The sequence below is a fragment of the Phyllobates terribilis genome, unplaced genomic scaffold (assembly GCF_046119375.1).
Source record: "Phyllobates terribilis strain yellow unplaced genomic scaffold, ASM4611937v1 Scaffold_5__5_contigs__length_657084704, whole genome shotgun sequence".
Classification (NCBI taxonomy): Eukaryota; Metazoa; Chordata; class Amphibia; order Anura; family Dendrobatidae; genus Phyllobates; species Phyllobates terribilis.
This window is the reverse complement of record NW_027362765.1, coordinates 12,886,584-12,896,386: the sequence shown is the minus strand read 5'-3', so window position 1 is coordinate 12,896,386 and position 9,803 is coordinate 12,886,584. Positions and strand designations below refer to the sequence as shown.

General features: G+C 47.1%; 1 protein-coding gene across 1 annotated transcript in view; it reads right to left on the bottom strand.

The window, feature by feature from the left end:
• Positions 1-8,462, bottom strand: part of LOC141270515 (uncharacterized) — a 345,167-nt gene extending 336,705 nt beyond the window's left edge. Inside the window, exon 1 of the mRNA XM_073680538.1 lies at positions 8,394-8,462. The gene's annotated coding sequence lies outside the window, so the exon portion shown is untranslated. The remainder of the gene's footprint in view (positions 1-8,393) is intronic.
• Between the last annotated feature and the right edge of the window lie 1,341 nt (positions 8,463-9,803).

The window sequence follows — 9,803 nt, the reverse complement described above, 5'->3', positions numbered from 1 at the left end:
TGTCTCCCCCCCCTTCTTTGCCGTGTCTCCCCCCCCTTCTTTGCCGTGTCTCCCCCCCTTCTTTGCCGTGTCTCCCCCCCTTCTTTGCCGTGTCTCCCCCCCTTCTTTGCCGTGTCTCCCCCCCTTCTTTGCCGTGTCTCCCCCCCTTCTTTGCCGTGTCTCCCCCCCTTCTTTGCCGTGTCTCCCCCCCTTCTTTGCCGTGTCTCCCCCCCTTCTTTGCCGTGTCTCCCCCCTTCTTTGCCGTGTCTCCCCCCCCCCTTCTTTGCCGTGTCTCCCCCCCCTTCTTTGCCGTGTCTCCCCCCCCTTCTTTGCCGTGTCTCCCCCCCCTTCTTTGCCGTGTCTCCCCCCCCTTCTTTGCCGTGTCCCCCCCCCTTCTTTGCCGTGTCTCCCCCCCCTTCTTTGCCGTGTCTCCCCCCCCTTCTTTGCCGTGTCTCCCCCCCCTTCTTTGCCGTGTCTCCCCCCCCCTTCTTTGACGCGTCTCCCCCCCCTTCTTTGACGCGTCTCCCCCCCCTTCTTTGACGCGTCTCCCCCCCCCTTCTTTGACGCGTCTCCCCCCCCCTTCTTTGACGCGTCTCCCCCCCCCTTCTTTGACGCGTCTCCCCCCCCCTTCTTTGACGCGTCTCCCCCCCCCTTCTTTGACGCGTCTTCCCCCCCCTTTTTCTGTACTCTCTTGATGCTTCTCTATTGCTTTTTTCTGCGCCATCCTAGGAAGCGTTATCTGTGTTATGGTACCCACTCAGGTTCTCTTCCTTCTGACCGGTTGCCTTTTTTTTTCTAGGCTTTGATCAACCTCCACTGGCTTCTGCTCCAGGGGTGCCGAGTTTCCGGGTAGTCTCTCAAAATAAGACTTTTATCGCAACTAGATTGCAAATTTTGTTTTGCCTATAGGTTGCCATGATACTCCAACCTCCCCCACCCAGCTTGGGGTCAGTGGGTGATGGAGGTTGGAGAGTGGGATTTGTGTCCCCTGAAGCAGTTTTCACAGTGTTTATTTTCCTGGGCTCCTGCCGGTGTTGGCATTGCTGCGGGCTCCCTTGCAGTCTCTTGTCTCCCATCCTTGCACTATTACTTTCCTCTGCAAACATCCAGACAGAAGACCCAGGTGCCTTCTGTCACCATTGCCATTTGGGGACACTGCGTGGTTTCACAGCTCCTGAATCTTTTCTGATTAGCAATATGTGCCCTCCTGGGCCTATTTTCATTTTTCTCCAGGCACCCCGTCATAATGCAGGGAGCCCCACAGGCCGCCTCCTGTGGTCATGTTCAGCTTGGGGGGACGTCTCCTTCAGGGAGATCTGGATGACTCATATAGACACCATCTCCCTGACCCTGGTATATCTCGGGGTTACAAGATGGAATGCCCTCTAGTGGCTGGGCGTATACTTATGCTCGTGTCCGCTAATGTATTCAACCAGAAAGGAATTTTATGGTAAATACAGAAATAACATTTTTCAACAATTTTTACAACTAAAGCGCTGGGGACTCGGGTACAAAAGGGTTTTGTTTTCCTTGGCCCTAATGTCCAGCGTGGCTGAATTCTACTTATTGATCTGTAAAGTTCGTTGTTCTACATTTGTATGCATAAATATATTTATATCTGTCTCCTTTTTGTTGTATAAATAATTCTATGTGTTTTAATAAAACTGTGAGAACTATGGGCTGAATTTTCATTTCTATAATGATAAATCTTGGTGTGATATTAGTGAAGAGAAACTGCAGGTGGATCTGTATCAGGGCGTGTTCACACATTGTGATTTGTTGGGGAAATGATCTGCAACAAAGTCCTCACATGTAGAACTGCACTAAATCCTTCAGGTCTCACCAACAATTTATTTTCTTTAACCCCTTTCCGACATGCTGGGCTGTGGAGTCGGTAAGCCAAACTTCCGACTCCTCAATTTCCATGACACCGACTCCAACTCCCTCGTACATGTCTCATGCTTAAGTGATAAATTTACTGTAGCACAGATTCATCTCCGCTAAAAGTCTAGACCCTTAGATCAGGAATAGGACAGACATTTATAGGACGTTTCATAACTTTCCCAAATTCTTATGAAAAAATATTCCCCAAAAACTGCATTGAACTACGATGACCAATTTATGATATATTTTGGGAGTCGGAGTCGGTCCATTTTATACCGTCTCCACAGCTCTGCCGACATGGGCCGGGGGCACCTTTCTGGGCCCGTAAAAGCTGATCTGTACAGCTGTCATGTGCCCCTAACAGCCGCTGGTGGAATCGCAATCCTCACGCAGCTCTTAACATGTTAAATGCCACTGTCAATCTCTGACAGCGGTATTTAACTCGCGCTTACAGGAAGCGTGTCACTAACGCCGCCTATGGGCACACGTGTCATATGACTGCAAGTCGTCGATGCAGGAGACCCCTGAGGTTTTCATTGCCAGATTGCTATGAGCGCCGCCCAGTGGTTGGCGCTCATAACAAGTGAGCTTTTCTGCTACACACAGGCGATCTGATCATCACCTGTGTGTAGCAGAGGTGATCAGATAATTGCAGCTTCTAGTCTCCCATTGTGACTATTGAGGCATGCAGAAAGTAAAAAAAGAATGTTTTATTTAAAAAAAATAAAGTTTAAATCACCCCCCTTTTGCCCCATTCAAAATAAAACCATAAAAAAATCCAATATACACATTTGGTATCGCTGCATTCAGAATGGCGCAATCAATATATAAAAAGAATTAATCCAATTGGTAAATGGCGTAACGAGAAAAAAATTCAAACAGCTAGACTTACGGGTTTTTTTTGGTCGCCGCAACATTGCAATAAAATGCAATAACGGGCGATCAAAATATCGGATCTACCCCAAAATAGTATCAATAAAAACGTCAGCTCAGCGCGGAAAAAATAAGGCCTCACCTGGCCCAGAATCCAAAAAACGGAGACTCAACAGGTCTTGGAAAATGGCGCAATTTTTTTTTTCCTAACAAACTTTGGATTTTTTTTTTCACCACTTAAAAAAGAACCTATACATGTTTGGTATCTGCAAACTCGTAATGACCGGGAGAACCATAATGACAGGTCAATTTTAGCATTTAGTGAACATGGTAACAGACCACTGTGGAATTTCACTTTTTTTTTGCAATTTCACCGCACTTGGAATTCCCATTTTCCACTAAACGATAAGGTAAAATCAATGGTGTAGTTAAAAAGTTACAACTCGTCCTGCAAATAAAATAAGCCCTCACATGGCCATATTGACAAAAAAATCTGGCTCTGGGAAGAAGGGGACTAAAAAAAAAAAAAAAAAAAAGGCCGGTCATGAAGGGGTTAAAAAAAAACACGCTTGCTTATGTAACTTGGCTTTCCATGTGGTCCATACAGTCTGATTAGCCGTCCAGGTCATATATGGGGCAAAACATTTTTTGACAGATTTTTTTTGTTTATAAAGAGGCATCTTCGTAAAGTTGCTTTTCACTGAGGGTCTGACTGCTGGTGCTGCCGCTGCTCCATAGGACAGGCTATGGCAGAGGTCACATTATATATTTTACAGAGCGTTAAAAGTGCGCCTCTTACAAACTGTGAGTATTTTTAGCCATGGAGGAGAACCTAATCTGAAATCTAGAGTACATGGATAGGTATACATAATACTGTTTCATCTGATCAATAGTATCTTATAACAATGCTATCAAACATGAGTGTAGAGAACTTGTTTTCACCAGATAATCCCCCATCGCCCGTCCTATCTGGCACAATGCAGCACTTTTATCTCTTGTAGAATTGAGCAGCAGTGCACATGCTCAGTCTGACCTCCAGTATCACCCTATGGGGCTCTCAAAGCTGTTTTTTTTCTGGCAGCCACATAGCAATGGTCAGACATCCAACCTACTTCTTAAGGCGTGTTTCAGACGTCCATGTTTCCAGTACGTGTGGTGTCCGTTTCCACATGTACTGGAGACACTGACACACTTAGACCCATTAATCGGTCTGTGCACATGTCAGTGTGTTTCCTCGGAACGTTTGCCAATAGGCAAAACACTCTGACATGTCCGCTTTTTTTTCTTGCAGCACTGGCCGCAAAATGTCCCTCACACATGCACAGTGATGACACACAGATGACATCCGTGTATCATCAGTGTGACACGTACTGGCGCCTAGGAATCAGGGGTACAGTTAGCGCTGTTCCCAAGCGCCGGGTGCTGAACGCTGCCCTCATCATTGTCCCCTGCTTGTGCTGCGATCAGCGCTAGCAAGGGACAATGATGAGAGTAGTATTCAGCCCTCGCTGTGTCCAGCAAGTGTAAAAATAGGAATAAAATAAAAAAAATCCTTATACTCACTTTTCCTAAGTGTCCCACTCTGTAATCCACCTGACCGCTCACAACGAGGAGCCACGGAGAATGACTTGCTGCAGTGAGCGAGCCTCGGACCTCTGCTGAGCTCTGGAGTGACAAGACTGTGAGCTCAACGAGTCATTCTCCCCAGTGTGAGCGGTCAGGTGGATTACAGCAGGGGACATCTTTGGACAGTTGAGTATGAGGATTTTTTAATTTTATTCTTATTTTTACACCAGGACACAGCGGGAGCGGAATACTACTCTCATTCTCCGTAGCTAGCGCTGATTGCAGAGCAAGCAGGAGATAATGATGAGGGCAGCGTTTCAGCACCCGGCGCTTGGGAACAGCGCTAACTACGCTGATTCCCAGGTGCCAATACGTGTGATACTGATGTGGTACATGGTTGCCACACGTATCACAGACACTGGTATCTCCAATACTGTTTTTTCCAGTACCAGAAATATCCGGACATGTGAAAGAGGCCTAATTCTGTAACAGGGATAAAATTTCTCAATTTTTCCAAGCAGTGTGAGTCGGACACTCACTGATCAGCAAGATATCACCTGCCTCTTGGATCGGTGTTAATGTGTTTTCACTACACAAACCCTTAAAGGCCCATAAACATCCAAACCCTACAATCCTATGGTTGACAGCTCTCCCATGACTATCATACAGGAGCCTCTAGTAGACAGCAGGTGTCAAGCTCATCTGGTGGCGGCTTGTCTTCTGAGAGAACAAGAGGATCAACTACTGGAATTCCAACACGCAGATCTTTCTCTCCCCTGACATCAATTATCAAGGAAGAGGCGGGAAGCCCCAATACACGTCAGATTGTTGGCTGATCCTGCTGACTTTAGCTTTATGTGTATGGAAGCCTTAGTGTAATTTGTATAAGGATTCATTCAGATGTCCAGGCACCTCGGTCTGATCTCAGAATGCAATGCATGGACTTGCCGAGGCTCTGCCGCCCAGAGCGTCACAGCCTCATAGAAATATATGAAGCCTCATGCTTGGGTCAGGAGACCCGAGGCCAGTACATGCATTGTATTCCGAGCTGTGTATGGATGTCTGAATGAGCAATGATAGACAGTACTGTGTGCCCAGAAATCATGAACCTCAGTGCAGCAACTCCAATCCAGTCATCTCTGTAGTGAGACAAATATCAAGAAAAAAAAACAAGTTGCGCCTATAGTAAGTAAATAATTAGTAATAGTACACTATTTATTTACATAGTTACATAGGATGAAAAAAGATCTAGGTCCATCAAGTCCAACCTTTCTCCATCAATTTAACATTTTTGTCACTAAATATGGTATATGCTCAATTTTTTTTATCTTGTGTTTTCTCTATGGACTGGCCATAGTGTGAACGTGTTCTTACACTTTAGACATAGATCAGCTTACGCTTCGGCTCATTTACTTAGTTTTCTGTAGTAAAGCAGCTAGAATAGAGTTGTTGCACTGAGGGCGTCCTTATACTCCAGGAATCCTGTAGTAATTTACATTGTCTTTCTGTTGTAAATTCTGATGATTGTCTGCTGCGCTACGTTACGCTTTTGTCCGTAAAGCTCCGTCCACTATTAAAAACGGTGGTGCTGCCGGTCAGCACTGGTCTACATTCGTAAAAATTTGAATTTTGGACAAACTTAACAATCAGAGAAACAATCTCGATGGTCCAGATGGATGGAGTGGAGGATGGCTGGTTGATGGACACCCCATGCAAACACGGCTACGGCGCTAACAAGGAGGAGGTGGAGTAATGTTTTGGGCTGGAATCATGGGGAGAGAGATTGTCGGCCCTTTTAGGATCCCTGAAGGGGAAAAGATGAACTCCATAATGTATGTTGAGTTTCTCAAACAGCACTTCCTTCCATGGTTCAAGAAGAAGAACCGTGCATTCCGCAGCAAGATCATTTTCATGCATGATAATGCCCCATCTCATGCTGCACATAACACATCTGCATCTCTGGCTGCTGTGGGCATAAAAGGGGACAAACTTATGGTGTGGCACCCATGCTCCCCTGACCTCAACCCCATTGAGAACCTCTGGAGCATCATCAAAAGGAGTGTCTATGATGGCAGGAGGCAGTTCACATCTAAGCAACAGCTCTGGGAGGGTATTCTGTCCTCATGCGAAACAATTAAAGCAGAAACCATCCAAAACCTGACAAATTCAATGGACGAGAGAGTTCAGAAGCTCCTTTCGAACAAGGGGTCCTATGTGCAAATGTAACATCACCTACAATAAAGTTTTGAGTTGAAAACTGTTTGATTTCAGTTTGTAATAACCTGCTAATGCTTATAATTTCAAAAATGACCATTTTTTCGTTCTTTATTAAAATGAAAAGGTTGAAAACTCTGCTGTGCATAATAATTTGGAACATGCATTTTGAGTGCAGTTTGAGTTTTTTATTTTTTTAAAAATATACTGTTATCATAGGCAGTTTGTACAAAAACCTTTCAATTGTACTCTAATAGTTATTTGACTGGAAAATTACAATGACTGCAATTCATATAGGTAATTTAGGAAAATCTGAGAAAATATTATTTGCATAATAATTTGGAACACAGTGTACAGGGAGGGAAAACAGTACACCTCTCGGAACAGTGTCTGGGAGGCTGTGGTGGCTGCTGCACGCAATGTTGATCGAAAACAGATCAAGCAACTGACAATCTATGGATGGAAGCTGTTGAGTGTCATCATAAAGAAAGGTGGCTATATTGATCACTAATTTTTTTGTTTTTCTTTTTTCATGTCAGAAATGTTTATTTCTAAATTTTGTGCACTGATATTGGTTTACCTGGTGAAAAGAAACAAGTGAGATGGGATTATATTTGGTTTTTATTAGGTTGCCTAATAATTCGGCACAGTAATAGTTACCTGCACATACAGATAGCCAAATCTAAAAAAAAAAACAACTCCAACTTCCAAAAATATTAAGCTTGGATATTTATGAGTCTTTTGGGTTGATCGAGAACATAGTTGTTGATCAATAATAAAATTAATCCTCTAAAATACAACTTGCCTAATAATTCTGCATACAGTGTAGCTACTAGGAAACCACTGCTAAGGACAAGCAACAAGCAGAAGAGACTTGTTTGGGCTAAAGAACACAAGGAATGGACATTAGAGCAGTGGAAATCTGTGCTTTGGTCTGATGAATCCAAATTTGAGATCTTTGGTTCCCACCACCGTGTCTTTGTGCGACGCAGAAAAGGTGAACGGATGGACTCTGCATGCCTGGTTCCCACCGTGAAGCATGGAGGAGCAGGTGTGATGGTGTGGGGGTGCTTTGCTGGTGACACTGTTGGGGATTTATTCAAAATTGAAGGCATACTGAACCAGCATGGCTACCACAACATCTTGCAGCGGCATGCTATTCCATCCGGTTTGCGTTTAGTTGGACCATCATTTATTTTTCAACAGGACAATGACTCCAAACACACCTCCAGGCTGTGTAAGGGCTATTTGACCAAGAGGGAGAGTGATGGGGTGCTATGCCAGATGACCTGGCCTCCACAGTCACCAGACCTGAACCCAATCGAGATGGTTTGGGGTGAGCTGGACCGCAGAGTGAAGGCAAAAGGGCCAACAAGTGCTAAGCATCTCTGGGAACTCCTTCAAGATTGTTGGAAGACCATTTCCGGTGACTACCTCTTGAAGCTCAGCAAGAGAATGCCAAGAGTGTGCAAAGCAGTCATCAAAGCAAAAGGTGGTTACTTTGAAGAACCTAGAATATAAGACATATTTTCAGTTGTTTCACACTTTTTTGTTAAGTATATAATTCCACATGTGTTAATTCATAGTTTTGATGCTTTCAGTGTGAAGGTACAATTTTCTAGTCATGAAAATACAGAAAAATCTTTAAATGAGAAGGTGTGTCCAAACTTTTGGTCTGTACAGTGTATCTATAGACAATAAGTGTCCATTGTCCTTCTGTCTACTGGGATTCAGCATCTTATATAGAGCAGGATAAGTACAAGTCTGGTAAAGGACGAGGTCCCTCTATGCGCACGAGGAGATAGCCGACTGTGTGAGAAAGCGAAAGCCCAGTGCACAGAAAGACCTGAGCCAATAGCAATGGGGTCTCCACATACCTCCACCTGCAGAGCCGCCACCACATATATGGCTGCTCTGTGCGCACAGGAGCTGTGATGAGGTCACAGGAGGGGAGGAGTCAGGGGTCACATGATCAGGGGCCTCAGTGGATGCAGGACTCTGCTGTGCTGGTTGTCATGGTGCTGGATGAGCTGAAGTTTATGTGTGGGGTCAGGAGGGGTTTACAGTGTGGATGTAGCAGAGCCGCGTGTGTACGAGGTGTACGGAGCAGAGCCGCGTGTGTACAAGGTGTACGGAGCAGAGCCGTGTGTGTACGAGGTGTACGGAGCGGAGCCGTGTGTGTACGAGGTGTACGGAGCGGAGCCGCGTGTGTACAAGGTGTACGGAGCAGAGCCGTGTGTGTACGAGGTGTACGGAGCGGAGCCGCATGTGTACGAGGTGTACAGAGCGGAGCCGCGTGTGTACAAGGTGTACGGAGCAGAGCCGTGTGTGTACGAGGTGTACAGAGCGGAGCCGCGTGTGTACGAGGTGTACGGAGCGGAGCCGCGCGTGTACGAGGTGTACGGAGCAGAGCCGTGTGTGTACGAGGTGTACGGAGCAGAGCCGTGTGTGTACGAGGTGTACGAAGCAGAGCCGTGTGTGTACGAGGTGTACGGAGCAGAGCCGTGTGTGTACGAGGTGTACGGAGCAGAGCCGTGTGTGTACGAGGTGTACGGAGTGGAGCCGTGTGTGTACGAGGTGTACGAAGCAGAGCCGTGTGTGTACGAGGTGTACGGAGCGGAGCCGTGTGTGTACGAGGTGTACGGAGCGGAGCCGTGTGTGTACGAGGTGTACGGAGGGGAGCCGCGCGTGTACGAGGTGTATGGAGCGGAGCCGCAAGTGTACGAGGTGTACGGAGCGGAGCCGCGCGTGTACGGAGCGGAGCCGCGCGTGTACGAGGTGTACGGAGCGGAGCCGTGTGTGTACGAGGCGTACGGAGCAGAGCCGTGTGTGTACGAGGCGTACTGAGCGGAGCCGCGTGTTTATTAGGTGTACGGAGCAGAGCCGTGTGTATACGAGGTGTACGGAGCAGAGCTTCGTGTGTACGAGGTGTACGGAGCGGAGCCGCGTGTGTACGAGGTGTACGGAGCGGAGCCGTGTGTGTACGAGGTATACGGAGCGGAGCCGCGCTTGTACGAGGTGTACGGAGCGGAGCCGCGTGTGTACGAGGTGTACGGAGCGGAGCCGCGTGTGTACGAGGTGTACGGAGCGGAGCCGCGTGTGTACGAGGTGTACGGAGCGGAGCCGCGTGTGTACGAGGTGTACGGAGCGGAGCCGCGTGTACAAGTTGTACGGAGCGGAGCCGCGTGTGTACGAGGTGTACGGAGCAGAGCCGTGTGTGCGAGGTGTACGGAGCGGAGCCGCGTGTGTACGAGGTGTGCAGAGCGGAGCCGCGTGTGTATGAGGTG